Genomic DNA, 8,318 nt, shown 5'->3' with positions numbered 1-8,318 from the left:
AAACCATCACGGTCACCTAATAATCACCAGTTTACAAATGGCTCATTCATCCCCCTCCTCTCCCCTGTAACTATTCCCCAGGTTGTTGCTGCAAATGAGAATGTGTTCTCAGTCAACTAACCTGGTAAAATAACGGATAAATAAATAAACTGTACACTTTTCTCACTTCCAATAATTCATGGATTTAACAATTGAATATGGTACCTTTCAGGATGAATCTAACCACTGTATTTTTTATTGACCAATATATTTTATGCGTAAAGGCCCTCCAAACTTGTTTTTTTCCCCATTATTCATAAATACTTTCCTAACTCTAATACAATAATATACAAGATCAAAGTATTTTTAAATCGACCAATAGGTGCTAAAAAATGGGCAAATACGTGTATACTTACATGGCTTTCTTTAATTGATCCCTAATATTCCGAACAGTTTTCTCAATATATTCTAGTGAGTCTGTCGAGTAAATTCTGATTAAAGGTACACCAAATTTAAAGGGATGGCTTTATATAACTGTACTGAAAACCCTATTGAATGAAAACTCCACAAGATAATCTGTTGGCCAGCAAGTGGGAGGGTTTTCAGTATTTGAATGACCTTTATACAGTATGAGCAAGAGAACCATGCCTGCAAAGCCAGTTATGCACCTGAATAAGGTGTGTAAATACTGAGAAGTGCGCAGTAAAGGTGTGATTATGAAAGAAGTACATTTCCTAAGGCTGAATCAGGTTTACTATACATATGATAGGAGTCCGAGTTTGTGTCTGTTGACTCATCCTAACAATGGATTAAAGCTGAACAAATACTAAATTAATCTATGCCTTTTTTGTTGAGTGCTACAGCTCCTGTCTGCCTCAAATCAGTCCTTTTGGAAGTTTTTCATGATAATCTCTGTTTTTCTTTGTTTACTGTAGTGCAGAGGCATACCTGAACTCACATCCCCTCCTCTCTCAATGAATATCTGGTTTGTCAACATCTCTGTTTCAGAGCATGCTTTCATTTCTATTTTGGATGTTATTCTCTGTTGAGGTCTCATAGTTGGTATCCAGTGGTGGCAAAACGCTGATATCACCTCAGTCAGGGAAGAGCATGAGGTGGATATGGAAGATTATAAGGTTTTGAAAGGGGGAAGGTTTAAAGCATCACAATGGCTTTAACATGAAATGTATCAAATCAAATCAAACGTTATTTGTTACATGCCCAGAATACAACAAGTGTAGACTTTCCAGTGAAATGCTTACTTACAAGCCCTTTAACCAACAGTGCAGTTCAAGAAGAAGAAAAATATTTACCAAGTAGACTAAAATAAAAAGTCATAATGAAAGTAACACAATGAGAAAAACAATAACGAGGCTATATACAGGGGGCACTGGTACCAAGTCAGTGTGCAGGGTTACAGGCTAGTTGAGGTAATCTGTACATGTAGGTGGGGGAGAAGTGACAATGTATAGATAACAAATAAACAGTGAGTAGCAGCAGTGTCCAAAAGGGAGGGGGGGTCAATGTAAATTGTCCAGTGGTGATTTTATGAATTGTTCAGCATACTTATGGCTTGAGGGTAGAAGCTGTTGAGGAGTCTTTTGGTCCTAGACTTGGTACCACTTGGTACCACTTGGTACCACTTGCATTGCGGTAGCAGAGAAAACAGTCTATAACTTCGGTGACGGTAGTCTCTGACAATTCTTCACTCTGAATGGCCCCAGTGATGTACTGTGCCATTCGCACTACCCTCTGTGCGCTTTACAGTCAGATGCCGAGCAGTTGCCATACCAGGTGGTGATGCAACCGGTCAGGATGCTCTCGATGGTGCAGCAGTAGAACCTTTTGAAGATCTGGGGACCCATGCCAAATCTTTGCAGTCTCCTCTTCACGACTGACTTGGTATGTTTTGACCATGATAGTTGGTGATGTGGACACCAAGGAACTTGAAACTCTTGACCCATTCCACTACAGCACCGATCGATGTTAATGGGGCCTGTTCGGCCCGCATTTTCCTGTAGTCCACGATCAGCTCATTAGTCTTGCTCACATTGAGGGAGAGGTTGCTGTCCTGGCACCACACTGCCAGGTCTCTGACCTCCTCCCTATAGGCCGTCTCATCATTGTGGGTGATCAGGCTTACCACTGTTGGGTCCTCAGCAAACTTAATGATGGTGTTGGAGTCGTGTTTGGCCACGCAGTCATGGGTGAACAGGGAATACAGGAGGGGACTAAGTACACACCGCTGAGGCGCACCAGTGTTAAGGATCAGCGTGGCAGATGTGTTGTTGCCTACTCTTACCACTTGGGGACGACCCGTCAGGAAGTCCAGGATCCAGTTGCAGAGGGAGGTGTTTAGTCCCAGAGTCCTTTGCTTAGTGATGAGCTTCGTGGGCACTATGGTGTTGAACGTTGAGCTCTAGTCAATGAACAGCATTCTCACATACTGTAGGTGTTCCTTTTGTCCAGGTGAGAAAGGGCAGTGTGGAGTGCGATTGCGGTTGCGTCATCTGTGGATCTGTTGGGGCCTTATACAAATTGGAGTGGGTCTATGGTGTGCGGGAGGATGGTGTTGATGTGAGCCATGACCAGCCTTTCAAAGAACTTCATGGCTACCGACGTGAGTGCCACGGGGCGGTAATCATTTAGGCAGGTTACCTTCGCTTCCTTGGGCACAGGGGCTATGGTGGTCTGCTTGAAACATGTAGGTATTACAGACTCAGTCAGGGAGAAGTTGAAAATGTCAGTGAAGACACTTGATAGTTTGTCCGCGCATGCTTTGAGTGTTGACATGTTTAAAGGTTTTGTTCACATCGGCTACCGAGAGTGTTATCACACAGTCATCCAGAACAGCTGGTGCTCTCGTGCATGCTTCAGTGTTGCTTGCCTCAAAGCGAGCATAAAAGGCATTTAGCTCGTCTGGTAGGCTCGCGTCACTGGGCAGCTTGCATCTGGGTTTCCCTTTGTTGTCCGTAATAGTTTTTAAGCCCTGCCACATCCGATGAGCGTCAGAGCCGGTGTTGTAGGATTCAATCTTAATCCTGTATTGACGCTTTGCTTGTTTGATGGTTAGTCTGAGGGCATAGCGGGATTTCTTATAAGCGTCCGGATTAGTCTCCCACTCCTTGATAGCGGCAGCTCTAGCCTTTAGCTTGGTGCGGATGTTGCCTGTAATCCATGGCTTCTGGTTGGGAAATGTACGTACAGTCACTGTGGGGACAACGTCATCAATGCACTTATTGATGAAGCCGATGACTGAGGTGGTGTATTCCTCAATGCCATTGGATGAATCCCGGGAACATATTCCAGTCTGTGCTAGCAAATCAGTCCTGTAGTGTAGCATCCGTGTCATCTGACCACCTCCTGATTGAGCAAGTCACTGATATTTCCTGCTTTAGTTTTTGCTTGTAAACAAGAATCAGGAGGATAGAATTATGGTCAGATTTGCCAATTGGAGGCGGGGGAGAGCTTTGTATGCCTCTCTGTGTGTGGAGTAAAGGTGGTCTAGGATTGTTTTCCCCCCTGGTTGCACATGTGACATGCTGGTAAAAATGTTGTAAGACTGATTTACGTTTGCCTGCAGTAAAGTCCCTGGCCACTAGGAGCGCCGCGTCTGGGTGAGCATTATCTTCTTTGCTTATGGCCTTATAGAGTTGGTTGAGAGCGGACTTTGTGCCAGCTTCGCTTTGTGGTGGTAAATAGTGAAAAATGGTGGTAAATAAAATACAGATCAGAACTATCTTGGTAGATAGTGTGATTGACAGCTTATCATAAGGTACTCTACCTCAGGCGAGCACTACTGCGATACTTCTTTAATATTAGACATCGCGCACAAGCTGTTATTGACAAAAAGACAAGCAACCCCACCCCTCGTCTTACCAGAGGTAGCGTCTCTGTTCTAGCGGGGGAAAATCCCGCTAGCTCTATATTGTCCGTATCTTCGTTCAGCCACGTCTCGGTGAAACATAAGATGTTACCGTTTTTAATGTCCCGTTGGTAGGATAATCTTAATTGTATATCATCAAGTTTATTTTCCAATGATTGCAATTTAGCAATAAGAATGGAAGGCAATGGGAGTTTACTCGCTTGCCTCCGGATTCTCAGAAGGGTGCCCGATCTGCTGCCATTTTTCCAGCGTCTTTTCTTCACGCAGAAGGCGTGAATCTGGGCCTGTTCCAGTGAAAGCAGGATATCCTTCTTGTCGGACTCTTTAACTTCTTCAATATAGGGGGCGCTCTTTTAATTTTTGGATAAAAAAACGTTCCCGTTTTAATCAAGATATTTTGTCACGAAAAGATGCTTGACTATGCATATAATTGACAGCGTTGGAAGGAAAACACTCTGACGTTTTCAAATCTGCAAAGATATTATCTGTGAGTGCCACAGAACTGATGCTACAGGCGAAACCAAGATGAAATTTCAAACAGGAAATGCACCAGATTTTGAATGCGCTTTGTTCCAATGTCTCCTTATATGGCTGTGAATGTGCAAGGAATGAGCCTACACTTTCTGTAGTTTCCCCAAGGTGTCTGCAGCATTCTGACATATTTGTAGGCATATCATTGGAAGATTGACCATAAGAGACTACATTTACCAGGTGCCCCGCTTGGTGTCCTCCGTTGCAATTATTGCGCAATCTCCAGCTGCGTGGATTTTACCATTTGGTTCAGAGGAGAAACCAAACTGCCACGAATGACTAATCATCGAATAGATATGTGAAAAACACCTTGAGGATTGATTCTAAACAACGTTTGCCATGTTTCTGTCAATATTATGGAGTTAATTTGGAAAAAAGTTTGGCGTTGTAATGACTCAATTTTCGTTTTTTTTTCTTAGCCAAACGTGATGTAGAAAACGGAGCGATTTCTCCTAAAACAAATAATCTTTTTGGAAAAACTGAACATTTGCTATCTAACTGAGAGTCTCCTCATTGAAAACATCCGAAGTTCTTCAAAGGTAAATTATTTTATTAAATGCTTTTCTTGTTTTTGTGAAAATGTTGCATGCTGAATGCTAGGCTTAATGCTATGCTAGCTATCAATACTCTTACACAAATGCTTGTGTAGCTATGGTTGAAAAGCATATTTAGAAAATCTGAGATGGCAGTGTTGTTAACAAAAGGCTAAGCTTGTGAGCCAATATATTTATTTCATTTCATTTGCGATTTCCATGAATAGTTAACGTTGCGTTATGGTAATGAGCTTGAGGCTATACTTATGCTCCCGGATACGGGATTGCTCGACGCAACAGGTTAAAGGACAAAGTTTCTTCCAGTCCGCAGTGGGTAATCGCTTTTTTGATGTCAAGAAGTTATTTTCGGTCATAAGAGTGTCATGACATTCGCCTCTTTGGGTATAGCAACCCCATCCCCCTCTCCCTGCCTCCACCTTGCCTCCTTCAACTAGGGTGCTGTGGTCAGAGGTCGTAAATTCCTGAGAAGACCTCATGGACACATAGTAGAGAGAGGGTAAACTTTCATAGAGGACAAAGGAAATCCTTCCACCTCACAGAACTTGAGGTATGAACAAATTTCATGTTCCGTAGAAAGTATAAAAGATCAGTGAAGAATCCAGCTACGAACTGGTCCGTTTGTCACAACTTGGGAAGCTCATGGGAGACGGTGTGGCCACATTACCATATCGCTGTTTATACAATAGCCTCAGATATGAGGTTTACAACTAATTGTTGTATAAGATGAATGAGTGAGTATGATACTGTTTACACAATTTTTCAATGTGATTTTGGACTGTTTAATGAAGCAAAACTCAAAAAGGGAATTGGATTTTAACTAAATCAGAGGACCGCCCTGAGCCCAGTTAGGGTCAGACATCCTGGGACAGCCCTTTTCTGCCATTCCGAATAAAACCCAACTTTGAGAAATTATCACCAGACCATGTTCCTCTCAATCACGGGAGTACAAAGGTTGTAGACCATTGCTGAATCTTTTAACCATACCACGTGGTTAAACTCTTAGACTATCGATACCGACAGAATGAGAACAATTTTTTGATATTAATTACTAGTCTGCAGCTAGGAATTCGGTATCATTGAACGCGAAGAACGACAACCTCCGAAACATCCATTCTATAACGAATGTCTTTCTGAACAATCCCCTCTAACCACAACCGAGAGAGGGAGAGAGACGGACAATTCTACAAAAGCGTAAATATATATATTGATTGCAATTGTTCCCGAATGAGTGAGCGTTCATGTGTAAATGATTAGCATTTCAATTGTTATAATTATTAACTCTGTAGTGACTTCTTAGTCGACCCCCACTTCCCTTTTGTCTAACAAGCCGCCATGCCGGTTTAGCCCACTAGGGCACATCCTCCTATCATTGTAATGGCAGATTTCCTCCTCTTCGTCTGAAGAGGTGTAGCAAGGATCGGACCAATACACAGCATGGTAAGTGTCCATGTTTTAATAGAAAAGACTGAACACGACACAAATACAAAATAACAAAGTGAAATGGAAACGAAACAGTCCTGAGTGGCACAAACACTGACACAGGAAACAAACACCCACAAACCAACAGTGAAACCCAGGCTACCTAAATATGGTTCTCAATCAGGGACAACGATAAACAGCTGCCTCTGATTGAGAACCATATCAGGCCAAACACAGAAATAGAAAAAACATAGAAACACAAACATAGACTGCCCACCCCAACTCACGCCCTGACCATACTAAATAAAGACAAAACAAAGGAAATAAAGGTCAGAACGTGACAGTCATTACATTTACCTTTGTTTGTTTATGCATTTATGTGAATTAGTTAGTTAGTAATAAATAAACGATTTAAGACAATTGATGTATGGATGACTCATAGTGAAGACTAGGTTCGTGCAGATAACCAACAATTTACAACGTTTGGAATGAGACTAATGTGAGGTACAGTAAAAAATTCATTAATTCGAAGACTAATTCGAAAATTAATTCAGATAAAATATCTGAAAAGTTATTTTAGGAAAAGATAACTTCGTAATCTGAATATTTTTCCTTGGTGCCCCGACTTCCTAGTTAATTAGTTACGTGATTAATCAGTTGATCGCGTAATAACTAATTACAGAGAATCTTTGATAAAAAATTATGTCTTCAGTTAATGATAGTAAAGACACGACAAGAGACAGCAGCAGCAACATTATGTACACAATAAGCAAAAAAACAAGTTACACAAAACGCACAAAACAAAATATATATCACAATTGGTTGGGAGAATGTAAAACTTCAACCAAGTTCTTCAGCGCCATCTTTTTTTCATTGTGTAACCAACCCAATATTATGTTTGGTTACACAATGGAAAGGGAGGGGCAAGATAAAGAGAGAGGGAGAGAAAAAGAGTGGGTTGGTACATACATGTGGGAGCTATGTTCACGAGAATGAATACTTGCACATAAATGACCGCTCATTCGAAAAAAATTGCAACGTATATATTTACTCTTGTATGCCTTTGTCATCTCTCTGTTGAAATCATCCGGTCTCCCTATGGGGAGTAGTTCAACAGAAGTCTCTGGTTTGTTCACCAGAGGTCACAATGTTCTTTGTAGTTGTAGTTTTTTTTAGTCTGAGCGCTTTCCAGATGCCTTCCTGACATCCTTGTTCTATTTTGGCCTGTATTCCTGTCCTATCTTTGGTAGAGGATATGTGAAGGTGAAGATAAATCTTGCAGGGCATTTACAACATAATAAATGGAAAAGGTTGACCATCTGACTGCCTGTCTCTCTCTCTATTCATCAGCTACGACGAGTATCTGAAGGCTGCAGCATTCTCTCAATATTCATCATTCTCAAAGAATGATACTTGAAATGGTTAGCAATCAGTACAGTGTTTTTGTGTATGTTTCAGAGTTCAACCAACAAATGGTCTGTATAATATACTTTCACTCAATGTTATCAGCAGTATATGGGATACTGTAGGAAGCTAGAGTTTGTTTGCACGATAAGCCATACAGTATGTACTGCATGGTTTGGGTAATTTGAATGGATAGGGAATTTTTAGTTTCAGAGTAAAGCCCCTCTTGAATGAGAGGGTTAATTTGTGTATGTTTTAATGTTTGGACTTTTTCCCCAACTGTTCTTTTTCTGGATATACTGGAAAGTGGAGGATCAGGTGCCTTTATCTGCGAGGGACTCTCAGGAGGATCCCTACCTCGCTCTATCCAGTCTGCACAGCATACTGTAGTTCCAATGCTGTCCTCATCCTGTGTGTCAGTTTCTCGTGCTGTATGCACGTCAGACTCAGTTCATCTGTCTGACATGCCATCACCCTCAATCAGACCTGAATGTGAGTGAGGTTCTTGGAGGCAAAAAACTGACTGTGTGGGTTGAATCCTCATT

Source organism: Oncorhynchus nerka, linkage group LG14 (genome assembly GCF_034236695.1).
Source record: "Oncorhynchus nerka isolate Pitt River linkage group LG14, Oner_Uvic_2.0, whole genome shotgun sequence".
Taxonomy (NCBI): domain Eukaryota; kingdom Metazoa; phylum Chordata; class Actinopteri; order Salmoniformes; family Salmonidae; genus Oncorhynchus; species Oncorhynchus nerka.
Note: the sequence above shows the minus strand (reverse complement) of the source record.